Below are 18296 nucleotides of genomic sequence, written 5' to 3'. Positions count from 1 at the left end.
CATCTGTTTAATAAAGAGGCTGAGGCTGTTCGTCATACTGTAATGACACAATATAAATGCATATGTCATTATTACAATGTGCAGGCTTCCTTCACCATGAAAAGCTTTATTGGCAGCAAAACAAAAAGTGACACATCAGGGGTGTGAATATTTACTCTTGACTACAGAATGTAATGACTGAGCAATGTCAGGCTGAAGCAAAACGAGAAACCTGCTCGTTTTCCTTAACGAACCTGCATGTCTGTACATACACTTCTATTAAAGGTGTTAAAATTCTCCCCAGATGTTTGGTTCCCCTCTTGGAATGGTCTGAGATTAGAAATGAGACTCTGATGGAAGTTCTTTTCACTGTTACTAGGTCACCAGTACAATGAGGTCTTGTGTAATGCTGCCTAAGTCCCACAATATGGCTATTACAAACTTGGCTAATAAATCAATTTCCCTGCACAATAAAACCTATTATGCATGAAAGTAATTGCAAAAATAATTCAGCAGGCAGCAAAGACACTGAATTGATTTTTTATTAGTGACTGGAAGTCCAGTAAACACAAATTCTCCACTGCATGCATGTTTCAGCCTCAAATACCTTAGGCAGAAAGCTTTAAACATTCCTTTATTACTCTTTTTTAAGACTTTCTAAGCATGGAAAATCTATAAATTCCAACAAGCCCTTATAAAATGGTTTCTAAGTAACCAAACAAAAGACTACATTTTGCTAAAGTTTGCAGGTAAACACAGAAATGAAGCCAATTAATACTGTCTGTTTAAATGATATTATAATATAAAGTTTTGCACATACCTGTCTGTTTGTCTAGCTATAGATCTGTTATCTTACATTTGACATCATAGTGGGTTTTATAATGAGATGGTGATGTAACCTTAAATATGTATGGTTAGTATGAATAGCCTAGACATCCATCCCTGTGACAGAGCAATGAAAAAGTGTGAGCTATATTTAAAGGTCAGGGGAGATCCTAACTTTTTGTTGCATTAGGTGAAGTGTGACATAACACTCCCTCCACTTAATCCCATGCAAACCGCCTTATTATATACAGTGCGTGTTCATTTTCTTTTATTAATTTGACCAAAGATGACACAAAATTACAGTCTATGAGACTTATCTACTCACACTAGGTGACACATATGTAGCACCCTGTAGTTTAAGCAGGATTTTGTGTGTACAGTGAGGCTTGTTAGAAGCCTGGGAGTGAGGCAGTGAGGTTACCTCAAGTCAAGCTGAGAGGTTTTACAGGTCAGGGCTTTTGGAGCCCTCCCACCAGTCTAGAAACTGGAGAAACTTTCTAGAAGAAGGGCGGAGGAGGGGAGAAGGCCTATACTTGTTTAAGGGAACTTGGCCAATCCCAAGGCAGGAGGCTGGACATGGTGGCTAACAGCAACCCTTCAGTTTAAGAGAGCCTGTGCAGCAGGGGGTGTTGTGTTCGGGTGGAAGATTGACTATGGAAGGTGTTGGAGCGTGGTGCCTGGGAGGAGGCCCCGGGAAGGGGGGGGGGGGCTGGCTGCCTACAGGCTGAAGCAGACAGGAGGATCTCATTGGGAGGACAGCCTGTCAGCAGGGAAGGAGCCAGCCCAGCATAATGCCTGAGAGCAGCTGCAACCCACTAAGCTACAGAACAGGACAGTATGAGTACTTCTATACTCCTTGGGCCACAGAAGGGAGAGGGCAGTCAGGTGCAATACCCAACTAGTCCTCGTCTGGGACTGCTTCACCAAAGAGTCTGGAATCCCTTGCCAAGGGATACTCTCAGGACAGCCAGGTGGATGAGGAGAGTTTCATCTGGGGTCTGAGGAGTACACCAAAGGGAACTTGGTGCTCCTTAAAGAGACTGTTGCTGATTTTTGATCCACATTTTGTACAGAGTTTGCTAAGAAGTTGTCCTCAGGTTTTACAGTTCCTTGGGCATCACATACCCCTAGACCCCATCCACATTTTTAACACCTTATAAAAACAACAAAAACAAGCTCACAGACTATTTTACTGACTCTGAGGGAAAAGTATAGGAGATGCATGTTTCCTGGTTGTGCAGAGCTTAGGGGCACCCAGAAAAATCCAGAGGCCCTCAAGAGGGTAGTGTGGCAGCACCCAAGTATTGCAGAGTTCCCCTTTCAACTTTAACATCTCTAACAGCCTCTGTTTACAAAAACAAGGTCATCAGCTGACTTTCCCCCCCTCCCTTATTTTCTGTGGAGTAAACTGTTCCAGTCTGTAGCTGGTATTCTTATCTGTAGCTGAAGATACATTATCTAGTAAGGCTATATTCTGAATAGCTTAGAAAGCCTTTTAAATGTACAGAAAGTGAAAGAGGAAATATATGTATTGTGACGTAATTGCTGATATGTATTCTCTGTGAGATGTTTTTCAAGCCACTTAGCTTGCTGGCATGAGCCTTTGCTGGATCACTCAGCGCTGAATAATAAAAAGTTTGTTTTCCTCAAGTTCATGTCTGGAGTTTTACCTGGTATTCCTAAAATTGCTTCTACAGTAGCACCAGTCAAATGCCTTTGCCTTAGCTGAGATGATGTCATCAGTCTATTACAGTAAAACAGACTGCAACATTATAAATCTATACCACAAAGTGTATAGATATGTCACATCTATATGTCACAAAGTGAGAGGCTGCAGCAGGGGGTTGATCTATATCAGACACTTGTTAACACAGCCAAGAATTGCACAGGCACAGTGTTATAACTAAATTAGTAGCTCAGTATAGGGACAGATCCTGACCCTGGAGAGTGTTTGAGCAAAGATGGATATGTCCTTCTGGAAAGAAAAGCAGAACATATTATCAGCAGGAGTGTTGTGATCTCTGTAATAAATACCAGTAAGTGTTACACTTGTATATCATTTAACAGGCAAGCATTTGCCATGTAAAATTTACCTCATGCCAGGCCCAGTTTCATAGCCCAGGCTCAAATTTACACACACTGCTGAAAGAGTCAGAGAAGTGACTTATCCCCCTCCCTTCCCTGGTGTAGCAGGGGGATAGGACGTTTCAAAGAGAGAGAGAGCCTGAAAGGAAGCAGCCTCTGCCATTTCATAAATCTCATAGTGCCTTGCAAATCCAGTGTGCACAGTACAAGTATTAAAAAAGTTGTAACGTGAGTTTAAAAACTTTTAACTTTAATATGAAAATAAATTGACCCAATACCATTTCAATGTTCTTTTAGCTAACCTTTAACATAGAGCTGCAAAGAAATGTTAAAGTGCAGATGGTTAGTCTGCATCCTCCATGGACACATCATACCTTTTTATAGAGCTTGCTCCCCAAAAAAATGTATCTAGATGCTGTATTTCTGAGGCTAGACTCATTCTTCTGGCCCTATTTGACAGTTCTTGGCCAGGTGATTGATTGCCTTGGAACCAAGCATTGCATTGTCAGAAGGGGGAGATAGTGTGCATCTGTGGCCCATAAGGCCTTTTTAGAGGGCTACAGCTAATGATCATGGTGGCAGGCAGGCTCTGTATTGTATGTTGCGGCACTAAAGGGTGACTGGTATCTGTCTGCAATTCTGCTTTACAGACCATGCTACAAGTTTACTTTTAAAGAAGGTGCCAAACTTCTGATTCATCTCTAAAGTTTACTTAGCAATTTCAGCATGAATATAAAAAGCAAAAGTGATTTTTACATTAGTACTGTTCTAAACTATATAATGATATACCAAAAGAAAATTTCCATTCGCATTTGTCAACTGACAACCACAAAAGCTGCCTGTAACTATTTGTTATCTGGTTAACGTAGATCAAAATGACCAAAATCCCATATAATCTTTAACATGTTAATAGAATTTCCAAAGTCATTTTAAATATTCTTAAATCAGCTTTCTCTAAATTAACATCTGGTAATTCAGTAATGAAGGTTTGGCTCAGATACTTTGTAGGGTGACAGTGTTCTGTCTCTATCTCCCAACTATGCTTCTGATTTGTCATTCTATCACATGTGCTTCTGTTGGAGACTTTAAAAGACAAGTTTAGTGAAAGCTTTACATTTACTTTTGTACAATAATAAAATGTCATTGCTAAAGTTAGGACTACCCATTTACAAACCATGAACTGTACCTACAATATCTACACAATGGATTAAAGAACATCCCATGTGACTTGTAGCAGTCTAAGCAGTTCCAAGATCAATATGTGAAAACTTACCTGATAGCAGGACCTCACAGCATGAAAGGGGTCAATACGCATTTGTGTTAAATGAATCCATTCTCAATCATCCACCATAACAATTAGCACAGTTATCATTAGCAATATTAACCACTTGCCCTCCAGAGGATTTACCCCCCCCCCCTTCCTAACCAGGCTATTTTTTGCGATATGGCACTGCGGTACTTTAACTGATTGCGCGGTCATGCAATGCTGCAACCAAATTAAGTTTATGTACTTTTTTCCCCCACAAATAGAACATTCTTTCGGTGGTATTTGATCACCTGTGAGTTTTGTTTTTTTTTGCGCTATAAACAAGACCGACAATTTTGAAAAAAAAAAATATTTATTACTTTTTGCTATAAAACATATCCAGTAAAAAATTGTTAAAAATCAAATTTCATCATAAATTTAGGCCAAAATCTATTTTGCTACGTCTTTGCTAAAAAAAAACCCCAATACATGTAAATTAATTGGTTTACGTGAAAGTTATAGCATCTACAAATGTATATACTGGTATTTCTTTTTTTTTATACTAGTAATGGCGGCGATCAGCGACTTATAGTGGGACTGCGGCGGGCATTCTGACACGGGGGGGGGGGGACTAACTGCCACTGGCATCTGAATGAAAGTAATATAGTGATCAGTACTAATAAAAAGCACTACTAATGACACTGGTCAAGAAGGGGTTAACATCTGGGGCGATCAAAGGGTTAACTGTGTGCTTTTTTTACTGTGTGTGCTGTGTGAGGTTTACTAGGGAAACATACCAGCTGTGGTACTGCTGGCAGGAGAGAGACCTGTGTTGTTTACACATAGGTCTCTCCTGTGTCAGTGATATTAGACAATCGCCGGGTGCCGGCAGGGAATCTCCGTCTGGGACCCAGTGATCGACATCTGTCACCGCCAATGGCGGCACAGGTAGGGCGGCATGCGCTCCCTACATGGAAATGCAAAATCATGTTAATATAAATACAAAAGAGAGCTCCAATAATGCAAAACCTGTATGCACTGTTTAATAAAACATCCACGTAAAAAGCTATCATAGAAATGCTGTTCGCAGTACCCTGGTCGACAGCATGTGACGTCATCATGCTAATTCTCTCTAACACATTTCATCTTATGGGGCTCAAGGGCTAGTAGCACTGATTTAGAGATTTCATTATAAAATTACTCTGGACCTTCCCCTCACTAATCATCTGCCCAATGTAATCAGCAAGCACGGCTAGCGAGAATGATACACTACATTAACAGACCAGGAACCAATTTGTAACATACAGTACACCCCTTTTGAAAAGTAAGAATCAATATTTCAATGAACACAAGAACAATTTCCATATTTTTTACAAAACTGAGTTTTATAGAACATTTGTTTAGCTTATTACATGAAAGTAAATTTAATAATATAACTTAGATTACAAAATCTTCAGTTTTACTCAAATTAGTTGACGCAAAAATGAATACACCCCACAACAAGAACTACTACATCTAGTATTTTGTATGACCTCCATGTGTTGTAAGGGCAGCACCAAGTCTTCTAGGCAAGGAATGAACAAGTTGGCAACATACTGTAACATCTGTGTTTTTCCATTCTTCAAGAACGACCTCTTTTAGAGCCTGGATGCTGGATGGAGAGTGATGCTCAACATGTTTCTTCAGAATTCCCCATAGGTGTTTGATTGGGTTCAAATCAGGAGACATACTTGGCCACTGAATCCCTTTCACCCTGTTCTTCTTCAGAAATGCAACATTGGCCTTAGATGTGTGTTTTGGATCATTGCCATGTTGGAAAAGTACACAACGACCAAGGGCATGGAGCGATGGTTCATCTTCTCTTTCAATATAGAGAAGTATATCTGTGATACCATCAATGAAATGCAGCTCCCCCACACCAGCAGCACTCATTAAATCCCACAGAAGGACACTGCCACCACCATGTTTCACTGTAGGCACCATGCATTTTTCTTTGTACTCCTCACCTTTGCGACGCCATACAGTTTTGAAGCAATCAGTTACAAAAACATTTATCTCATCTCTCCAGAATACAGAGTCCCAGCAGTCTTCTTCTTCAGCATGGACCCCGGAAAAGTCTAGGTGGGCGTTTTGTGCATAGGTTTAAGAGAGGCTTCCTTCGTGGATGACACCCATGCATGCCATTCCTCTGCAGTGTAAGCCAGATTGTGTCACAGGACGTAATCACCCCAGTTTGGCATTCTACTTCTATAGCTAACTGCAGTGAAATTGCATAGCAATTTGCAGCTCTGAAGAAGGGAGTTAGCATTAGCCTATCCCTATAAGGGTTCAGTATTCCATTGGATTGACATTACGGACTACCTGCTCTGTTTTTATTCTCTTTTGGTTTGTGAGTATATATCTATATGTTTTTTTAATAAATACATGGTGTACCATGGTAATGCACGATCAGAGTGTGCCTTTTTTTGCTTTTGTTCACCAGTCTCTGTGAGATGGTTGCAGTTCCATCTTTGTTAAATTTTTGTATTACTTTTGCTACAGTATTCTGACTGATAAGTAAAGCTTTGCTGATCTTCTTGTAGCCTTCACTTTTCTTGTGTAAAGAAATTATTTTCTTTCTCAGGCCTTGTGATATTTCTCTTCCATGTGGTGCCATTGCTGACAGAATAAAATGGGAAGGAGTTCTCATTGTTAAAGTAGAGTTCCACCGAAAAGAGGAGGTTCCGCTTTAAAGATTGGACCCCCGCTCCCCATTAAGGATTGGCACCTTTGGTTAGAGGGGGTGAGCGGGTACCCCAAATTGACATGTACCCACTACCACTTACGCTGCGATCGCCTAGGCGAGCGGAAGCAGAAGTTGTTCTCCTACCCTCCCTCCCTGTAGTCTTCTGGGACAAGTGACAGGTCCCAGAAGATGACAAGGCGATTCAGGAAGTGCAGCACTACTCGTGCATGCGCAGAGGGCACCCGGCTGTGAAGCCACAAGCTGTTATAGCCAGGTGCCCACACTAAAGATGCTGGCGCCTAGAACACAGGACGGCTGGTGAAACGGGAGGACAACGTGGGATCGTAGGATAGGTGAGTGGCTGTTTTTTAAAAGTCAGCGGCTACAGCTTTTGTAGCCGCTGACTTTTATTTTTTTACAGTGTGAGTGGAACTCTGCTTTAACCTCCTTGGCGGTATGATTCTTTCCGATTTTTTGTGCTGAAAGCGGTACCATTTTTTTGCATGGAAATATGTAGTTTTTTATTGTAGGCTGTAATTTTCAGGAATAACTCACTGAAATCTATCCGAAAAAGAGTCTATTAAACATTCCGGATATGATAAAACTTGAAACACGAAATCATAAATTATAATTTAATAAATAATCATAAAAAATAATAATATAATAATAAATTTAATTCAATAATATAATCAAACCAAAAACACTGAAATTTGAAATACAGAGGCAAATTCGCACATCGCTGAGCAAAGTCGCAAAATCGTTTTCAGTGTCTGATGACGAATTTCCCCACAAATCATCACTCAATTCTGCAAGTGGTTCTGATTTACTATCGCTGTTCTAAAACCGCTTTTGATGTAAAGGGACGCTTTTTGGCCGCCATGGACTTTTCTAAGTTTCCAGGCAGAAAGAACAGTCAAAATGCAGGCAGGGCATAGGACAAAGCAGTGGGGACAAAATGTATGTGAAATGCAGTGAAAAAGCAATGACAGCAAAAATGTCATTTTTTAAAAATTTCAAATTTCTCGCCGGTTCTGCCGCCCGAACGTTCCGACGTCATAGGGACCGGAACACGGAAGCCAGATGCCAGCATCCGCCGGAGGAGATGGACGGGGACGCTGCAGGGGACCCATCGTGGGAGCGAAGGACAAGGTAAGTGCTGCAGGGACCCCCAGAGAACGCTGCATGGTAAGCCTGAGTGTAGCTCGGGGTTATCGTTCTTGGTATAGAAATTCTACCCCGAGCTACACTCGGAAATACCGCCAAGGAGGTTAAGTAATGCCTTTTTATAATCAACTGTCCGCTGGACACCTGTTTAATTAATACTTAGACTTTCATTGGGGTGTATTCATTTTTGCAACACGTTCTTGAATGAATTTGTTAGTAAAATACTTTTTTGTTTGCAATCAATGGCCCCCATTTGTGGGAGTAATTTGTAGTACAGTGTCTCATAGAAAATGCTGATTCTGAAAGGAAAGGTTTTCTTACACATCTGTTGGGGTGTACTCATTTATGCTGAGCACTGTATACTCAACAGCAAATTACAATTATGAGTATCAAAATGAATACATTCATAAATGAGCTGATTGGACAAAATCGACTGGCAACATGTGAATCCGAAGTAACGCATAGAATGAAATTCAAATGCATTCATTATCCGAATCCAAATTATCAAATAAATGTGAAAATTTCATTCATTTCTGAATGACCCTGAACTACTATCGCATCATGTGATGTCATCTGAATGAAACAAATACATTAGATAAATGTGTTTATAACTTTTTTCAGGTTCATTGACATTCGTTACTGTGTCCATTTGGAGATTTGTATACATCTGAATGTTCAAAAATGACATTTGCATCTGACAAATGAATCGAAATGAAAAACGACGCACATGTCTACATTTCACTAACATCACGTGTGCTGCTTTTAATTGGAAACACCTACCGAAGGACCTTGACCCAGTAAAGAGTAACTACACTTCTGTGGGAAAAAAAATAGCAAATAAAAAAGTATTTATATAGTGTATACAATTGCTACACAAGTCATATTGTAACTAATGTTATTAAAATGATATCTCATTTTCAATCTGCAGTGCTGTCATTTTCTGTAAAATGCAGTGCAGTATGAATACTTGAAGGTGTTCTGTACACAAATGGTGTACAGAACGCCCCTCATAAATGTCATTTCCTGCTTGTGTGATTGGCTTACTGATTTTCCCAGAAGTCTGCCTAAGATACAAGTCAGATTTTCAGCATCCCCTGCAACAAAAATGACTCCCAAAGGGAAATCATGTCTAATGGGATGCAGACTTTCCTCATAGCCTTGCAGTTGTAACATCTGATTGATATAAAATCACACAAACAAACAGCTATTTATTCAGAATAGCAAAAGGAATCTGCAACAAAGTTTGGTAAAATCCCTGCAATGTACATAGATCACACAGAGGGAAATGTTTTTTTTCTCAACAAAAGGGGAGTTAGTCTGGCCATACACTATACCATTTTTACTTTCAACTATGTAGTGCAAGGGCCTGCCTAATTGGATACAATTGAAAGTGTTGTTAGGTTTGACCTCCTATTATATGGTTTTTGGTAAATCTAAAACAAAATTCTCAAGAAAATTGTATATTGTATGGCCAGCCTAAAGCTCTTGCACTACATAGTTGAAGGTAAATCTAAAGGAAATTGGGCAGAAATTGGACAAAAAAAATTTAAGAAAATTGTATATTGTGCAATTTTATTGAGATTTTTGGTTTAGATTTACCAAAAACCATATAATAGGAGGTCAGACCTAACAACACTCTCAATTGTATCCAATTAGGCAGGCTCTTGCACTACATAGTTGAAGGTAAATCTAAAGGAAATTGGACAGAAAATTGTATAGTGTATGGCCAGCCTTACTCTGTAAATCAGCTAAAAAGCTTATGTTGCATTGTTAAATAATGTGCTGTTGGTTATTCTTTATACTAAGTACAAATGAGCTATTACTTTAAAAACAAAGTAAAGGAAAGAAACAATTTACTAAACTGTGAAGTGCATACAATGCAATCATGTGCAGGGGAATTCAAACAGTAAAAGGTATACAACTGAGTGTAGTAAAATAACTGAAAAATTAGAGAACAGAAATGTCTGTGTTTTCAGTCGGCTCAGATTTTATAACTGTCCCCCATTAGGTTTACAGAAACGGTATGCTGATCTTTGAAAAAGTATGTTTTATAATGCTTGCGTGGAGTGACTTTATGTGTGGGCACCATTCCCTGCAGTGCATTATCCTTTCTGAAGTGTTTATGTTTCCATGCATAGGAGATGTTGTGATAAACCATCACTTTCTGCACATACTGTATCTATCATCATTGATGAGTGTGTGATCAGCACACCTCGGAGAAACTTCTCTTTGAGGTTACACTCTGTTAACACCACTAAATAAAATATGAACACTGCTTAGCTGAGACTATTCTCCACATTCATTTCTAACATTTCACAGCTGGCTGTACCATTATACTAAACTAAGCAATGTTTTTTTTTCTTTCCAACCTAAACTCCATTCAAAAACTCCAAATACACAAGGAGAATACAACTACAGGAGCTACTTCAAATGTTTTCTAATTTTGTCCAGCCATTCCCTGAGATTTACACAGCTCTGCTAAATAGAAGAGTCAAGTTGGTGGCCTAGCATTTCTATACTGCAGTTAAGCAACACAGATGGTTCATCTTACTGCCTCAGGCTTGGGACTGGACAATAAGGGAGCAGAATCCATCCAAGAAGGTTATCTATTTCTTAATTTTGTCACTGTATTACTTGTTGATGCATGGGCACTTAGAACCAGTATGATTTGGGGATCTGACAATTCATCTCCCAGTATGAGTGCTGCTGTACAAGGGATTCTAACAACCTGATAAAAAATCAAAATGGGGTAAAGTACTTACACTGATGTGCACTAGAGTGCAGGGTTCAGAAGTGCGCTACATAGAGAGTGCAGGGGTCAGTCAGGCCACTTTACAGAGTACAACCAACAATTACACTCTCTTTCTAATACAAATCCGCCTCAAAGCCCATATCCCCACACTACAGATTTCCCCTAGCATCCCTAAATCCACTCTTCCAGTCCCTCCCCCAGTACAGACTCCTCACAGCACAGACACCTCGGTGCAGACACCCTTCCCTAGTATAGACCCCTCAGTACAGACTCTACCGCAGCACAGACCCCTCAGTGCAGACAGCTCTCTCAGCATTGAGAACTCTTAGTAGAGATTAACTCCCACACACAGCACGCCAGTACAGACCCCTCAGTACAGATATCCCCCTCCCCTCCCCACCCCAGAACAGAACCATCAGTACAGATATCCCCCTCCCCTCCACAGTACAGACACCCGACTCTCATCAGTACAGACCCCTAAGTACAGATATTACCACAGTACAAATCCTCAGCACAGACCCCCCCACCCCAGAACAGAACCATCAGTACAGATATCCCCCTCCCCTCCACAGTACAGACACCCGACTCTCATCAGTACAGACCCCTAAGTACAGATATCCCCATAGTACAAATCCTCAGCACAGACCCCCCCACCCCAGAACAGAACCCTCAGTACAGATCCATACCTCCCAACTTTTTGAGATAGGAATGAGGGACACCTATTAGCAAAAGTATGTAGGCATAGGCCACGCCCCCACCACACCCCCTTAACCACTTGTTGACTGCGCTGTAGCTGAACGACTGTCCAGTTCTGGGAGGGCATCATATGACGTCCTCCCAGAACCGCGTCCCCCACATGCCCCCAGCGGCATGCACCCAGCACTCTGTGATTGCTGTATCCTTTGGACACAGCTGATCACATAACATGGTAAAGGGACAATCACAGCGGCCTTTTACCACGTGATCAGCTGTGTCCATACTGATCACGATGTAAACACACTTGCCAGTTATCAGCAGCACTTTCCTCAAGCTGTCACAAAAAAAAAAGATTAGTTAAACCCACAAGTGCTTTTTTTTTACCACTACAATTCCTTTATACTGGCTTTTGAAATTTACAAATGCAGCAATTTAGAAACTAAATGAAAGGTTTAGCACTGAGAAACACTTTTTGAAAGATAAAAAGTGCATTTTATACACAACTATATAAATCAGACCAAAATGAAGGACAAGTGAGAAGGAAAGAGGGTCCCTCGAAATCAGGGACAGTTAGGAGCTATGCAGATCCCCTCCACAGTACAGACCCTTAATACAGACACCCCCCCCAGTACAGACCCATTGGTACAGACCTCCCCATCACCAGTACAGACCCTCAGTACAAACACCCTCCCCAGTTCAGACCCCTTTAGACAACCCCCTCCTGTACAGACACATCAGTGCAGACATCCCCTCCTTCAGGGCAGACACCCCTATGTCCCCCCTCCCCTTCCCAGTACAGACCTCTAGGAATGGACATCCCCTCCCTAAAGCCGGGTACTCACGGGCCAAATATCAGCCCTATAGATGCAAAAATGTTTGTTGATAGTGCCTTTGATGATAATGGCAGTACATGAACATGTGCTAATGCATGCACAACTTTTGTTAATGCATGAAAAATGCAGGAAAGTTGAATCAAAGAAATGCATTTGGCGAGGTAAAGGTGAATGTGCTGCCACGCAGCTTTACTGTTTAGCAGTTGTTATTTACATGTTATGTTATAATGTTATTTGGTATCATCCACACACCCCTGCTGTTTCTGACTAGTTGGTTGCTTCCACCTTCATTTCCTGTTGTAACACCATTTTAGTTTAGTGGTTATCAAGATGCTGTAGAATGAGGAGGCTATGTGACATCACTGGAAATTTACCTATGAAAACACCTTTATGTTCATACCTTTGTTACCTTGAAGCATAAAGAAGCATTGGAAAATACCTCTGAAGTTGTTATTCATTGAGTAAACTATCTGTTAAGGCGATCATTCAACTTGCTGCACACATTCTGACAGACTGGGTCTAAACGAATCTCGCCACAAGTACAACCGATGCCAAGACAGAACAGTGAACTTTTTTGACATGTGCCCCCACACTAACTAAGAAGTCATTTTTAAAATACATAGAACGGCAAAACTTTCATTTTTCATTTTTAGTAGTAGTGAAAGGTTAAAACCACTGTCACTTTTTATGTCATCTGTGTCTCATGTGGGAAATTTTCCTTCTCTTCTTGTTCTGTAGACCCTACAGAAAGTGAGAGAATATTTTTCCATTCTGGGAGACATCCCCTTAGGTAATTATCACGAGAACAAGTGACCCCATTAGAATGTTCTCTTTTCTGGTGACAAGAGTGCATTTGGCACTATGTATTACTTACAGCAGAAAAAAATAACACTACTATGTTTATGTGTGTTAAAACATTTTTTATGCAGGTAAAACTCACATAAATGCACATTTGGGCTTTAACCACCTAAGCTACAGAAGGTTTTATCCCCTTCATGACTAGGTCATTTTTTTGCTAGGTAGCACTGCCCTACTTAAACTGGTAATTGCTAAGTCATGCAGTGCTGTACCCAAATGGAATTTATATCATTTTTTTCACACAAATAGAGCTTTCTTTTGATGGTATTTAATCACCACTGGGTTTTTAATTTTTTATTACAGACGCACCTCGGTTTTACGAACGCCTCGGTTAACGTAAGTTTCGGTTTACGAATAAAAATCCATTGAAAATAATGCCTTGGTTTACTAATTTTTTTCCACAATACGAATGGATTAATTGGTTTTCAATGCATTTACAATTTTTTTTTTAAAAGTGCACTTTTTAAAGAGTTTTGAACAGATAAAACTTTTTTTTACTTTTTTCTGTCCTCCGGAACGGATTAATTGGTTTTCAGTGTATTCCTATGAGAAACTGTGTTTCGGTTTATGAATTTTTCACAATATGAAAAGTCCCGCAGAACGCTTTAAATTCGGAATCTGAAGTACGCCTGTATTTGAAAAAAAAAAATATTTTTTACTTTCTGTTATAAAACCTATCCAATAAAAAAATAATTTCATGATGAATTTTGGCCAAAATATATTCTGCTGCATGTCTTTGGTAAAAAGAAAGTGTATATTCATTATGTAGCGCTACTCCCGTAGGAGCTGCAGGAATACTGTCCAAGTCTTCCCCACAAGCTTTGCCCCGCAGCCAGGCACACATGCTCATTCACACATTTCTTCAATGACCAGTCTAAGGGTGCCGTCATCGCTGTCCTTTCTTTCCTGGGGAACATGGATAGAGCCAAGAGAATTAGATGGGACACACCAAAAACAAGAGCCATGCAGAACGAGAGGGCTTAGGTATTCTTCTGAGCAAGCTATTAAAGTTCGTGCTTGTAGCAAACTGTAGAGTTCAGCTTTAAGGTAGTACTAGTAGTGGGAGTTAACTATAAATCTCTTTCTTAGAGCAACAAGAACAGAGTCCCTTCAAGTAAAATACTAGATGGACAAAGCTCCTCAGGTCACCAACCGGAGTCTGGTCCAGTTAGACCTACAGCTGGCTACCTAGCACTAAAGGGGTATTAGCAGCACAAAGTCTTTAAGATCCTTCAGAAAGGTATGTACTCACAAGGCCCAAGGACAGGTGGTTGCCTTTGTCTGTAACACCAGACCAGATCTTCAGCAGGTGCCCCTCCCCCCCCCAGTCAACTCCCAGAAGTACCCGGGTCTCAGCAATCAGGCCCCTGGGTCACCTAACTGAGGCCTCTCAATAGCAGATGTGTGGCAGCATTGCCTGGATGGGCAGCATGCCCCTTCCAGGCTGGACTAATCCTCTCCAAGAAAAGACCCAGAACTGAGTGTGCTCACTGAATATATACAGTCTTCCAGCCAAGGGCGGACTGACCATTTGGAAACTTGGGCACTGCCCGAGGGCCCGGGGTCAGTAGGGGGTCTAGCATTCCATCAGAGTCTGCCTCTCTGGTATAGGCTAGGGTTGTATCAATATTCATGCTGCCATCTGCATAGCTCCACACATCCAGAAACTTCTCAAGTTCTCTGGATGCAGAGGGAGCTATCAGACTAGAAGCAGCTGAACACACTGAGCAGAACTGACTAGCAGAATGCAGTTCACTGTGAACAGCTATGCTTTTACCTAACAACTATCAAAACACATACTAAATCTATCTATCTAAACCTAGCACTCATCTAAGAGGGTGCTACAAGTAGTGTGTGTGAAAGTTATAGTGTCTACAAACTATTTTTTACATTTCAGCTGTTTGGCTGTGTACCGTAGTATATACCATTTTTTTTAATTGAGACAATTTTCTTTGGTGATATGGTTGTTCAAGAGTTACTTTATATGATATGCATATTAAAGAAACAACAGATACAAAAACTCACTGTTTTCAAAGCCAACCAATGAGAGCTTTTAAAAGTTAGTGTTACTATAGACTAAGGTTCCATGCACATTACCATTTTTTTTTTAAAGCTAAAAAAAAGCTGTATAAAAATGCTGGTAATAGCATTTTTTAGTAGCGTTTTAGTAGTGTTTAGAAGCATTTAGGAGCATTACCGTTTTATTAGCATTTTACAGTACATGTAGAAAAAAAAACTAGAAAAAAAGCTGTTAGTAGCGTTTAGGAGCATTCAGCATTTTTTCTGCTAGAAATACACTCCAAAAAACTCTACAAAACAATTTTTTTTCTTTTCCTAGACACCGAGGCTCAAAAAATGCTCATAGCCTAAAGTAGTGTGCATGGAAACATATGATAGCATTTTTTCTGCTCCTAGAAGCAAAATAGTGTTAATAACAGCTTCTAGGAGCATAAAAAAAACACTAGTGTGCATGGAGCCTAAAAGTACAAATTTAGTTCCATGACTTGTATTGTTGTCGCAGTCATCTTTATTGTACAATGAGAGATGGATTATTTACACATTACATAAAGGTAGAGTACTTTTAGAAAATTCTATATATTGTTAATGCAAATTCAGAAAAAAACAAATAAAATGAATACACATTTGTGTGCAAGGGCTGTCTAAGGGGTAAAGTTTTTTTTTAGATAACATTTAGGATTGGAGTTCCCATTTGCCACTACCATGGATTTACAGCAAATCCATGGCATGATTGAGGTTAGTGGTCATGATGAATTTATGCTAAAATTCATGAAGTTGAATCCTTTGTAACCGTAATGACCTTTGAATTGAGGTCATCTGTCTTTGTTATTGTGTGTTTTAGCAATTTAGCATATAGCGGTGTTTACTATATACAGTATGTGTGTGTCTATATATATATATATATATATATATATATATAGACACACACACATATATATATATATATATATATATATATATATATATATATATATTCATTAAATACCACCAGAAGAAGTTTCTATCTTTCTCAAAAAATTATAAAAAATTAATTTGGGTACAGTGTTGCATGACTGAGTAATTGTCGTTCAAGGTGTGACAACACTGAGGGCTGAAAAATGCCCTGGGCAGGAAGGGGGTTAAAGTGTCTGGATTTGAGGTGGTGAAACCAAACCCTGCCATCAACTAACTTTTTGTCTGCTGTAACCTGCTTTGCTGTTCTTAAGGTTTATGGATTATACATATCTGTGCCAACTCTGTGAAATGGTGAAAGAAACTTTAAGAGGAAATGAAGTTCAGATTAGTGCATTAGACTGAACAGATCTGTCTTATATTTGAGCCAATGGAATTTTCCTTTGAACAGATGCCTATGTAGATGCCAACAGTAAAATCAACTGTACACAAACTGGCATTTCCTTTCATCTTGACACATCATTTTACATGCACTCTACATGAAATATCAGTTGCTTGCTAAGTCACTGGCAGTTTTTGCGCAAAGGAAATGTAATTCATGTCGTGTAAAGATTTTTTCCTGAGTGTAACCCTTGCAAGATTGGGTTTCATTATTTTGACTACAGATGTGCCAATCTACACAAATGTAATTTGGACAGTCTCTGAAGCATAATGTGTACCGAGGTGCATAACGATTGCAGACGCGTCAGATTGTTCTTCTATCCACTGCCAAGAAAAAGAATGAGACACAAACTTTACACTTCCACCCTGATGTCCTGATTCTGATTCAAATATAAAGGGTTTAAAAGATTTGGGTTGCCTCTGTGTACATACATATTTACTTTTGTATAGCTGACATTTGGGAAAAGTAAAAGCTTTGTCTCACACTTTTAGATTAAATACTAGTGTGGCTGCTATGTATAGGTGTTGTTAGTATTTTTAAACTGTGATTTTTTTTTTTTTTTTGCCTTTTAAGCTTTGTGCACAAATATGTCCCTTAGTTTTACTTGACAGTGATGATTTTACTAGATATCTGCAGTCAGCAGTTTTATTACCTAAAGTGTATCTAAACCCTAACAATGAACTTCTCTTATATGTTCCTTTCTGATCTGGTAAGTATACCATTGGAAACATTTTGGTATATCTGTTTGATAAGTGCAAAAAAATCATGTTGGCCTTATCAGAAATTCAAACTTGGTCCAATTTCCTTCAAACACTTCATGTGTGCTATCCAAAAAGGTTATCTAGCCTTCCTACTCTACTTCTGTAGAGGAGTTCTCATTTACTCTTCATGCTCAGATGCAGATGCAGGCCCCTTTAATCCTTTTTTTTTTTTTTTTTACAACTCCCTGGGTTCCCTCTCCCAGCAGCTCAGAGAGGCCACACCTGATGAGGCAAAGGTAGCTGGACAAGTGATCTTTAGCCAGGTGAGCATCTCACTCCTGTCTTAACCAGCATGTTAGCAACCAGGCTCGAGCCTAGACCCACAAAGCTTCTGGAGAAGACCCGGCTACTGTGGGGAGCACCTACAGTACCTGATTAGTGGCAGAATACTCCAATTCAACTGCTGTGCCACTTTGTCGTTGGCTCTATCCAGCTATTCACCTTTACTACCAGAGCTACTCTGGACTTCACTGAGAGTATAAGTGAAGTAGCTGTTTGTGTTCTGAACTGTTTTACTGAAGTAATGATTCTCAGATAAACTCATAGATACTATCCTATGCAACCACAAGTTACCCTGATTGACTCACAGCAACATTACTGTGAAGAATCCACGTTTGTGCAACACTTATTGTCCTGCAGTGTGTGCATATTTTTGTCATCCTAAACCTGCTTTGCATTTTTGCTTCTAACGTTGCGCCTGATTAGTAAACTGTAAGTTACAGATCATTTGGCCAATTATCCATTCTGTTAACATTCTTAAAATGAACTATAGCATGATTAGTTTGTATTGATTACCTCTTTATGTATGTTGGTTGAATAAAGAAGAGAAGCCATTGGTCGTATTGCATTCTTCTGCCCTGCACCAGTGATTACCTGCCATGCACCTGGAACAGAATACAGCACTGGAACTTTGAAATAGGCTGTATCAAGGGCAAACATTCTGGAAAGGAATTGGGTTAGGCATATAGTATAACATAGAATACCACCATAGGTATGTAGATAACAGCACAATTGCATAAA

The sequence above is a fragment of the Staurois parvus genome, unplaced genomic scaffold (genome assembly GCF_062004578.1).
Source record: "Staurois parvus isolate SC_StPar_1 unplaced genomic scaffold, SC_StPar_1.0 ptg000372l, whole genome shotgun sequence".
In the NCBI taxonomy this organism is placed as follows: domain Eukaryota; kingdom Metazoa; phylum Chordata; class Amphibia; order Anura; family Ranidae; genus Staurois; species Staurois parvus.
This window is presented reverse-complemented; position numbering follows the sequence as displayed.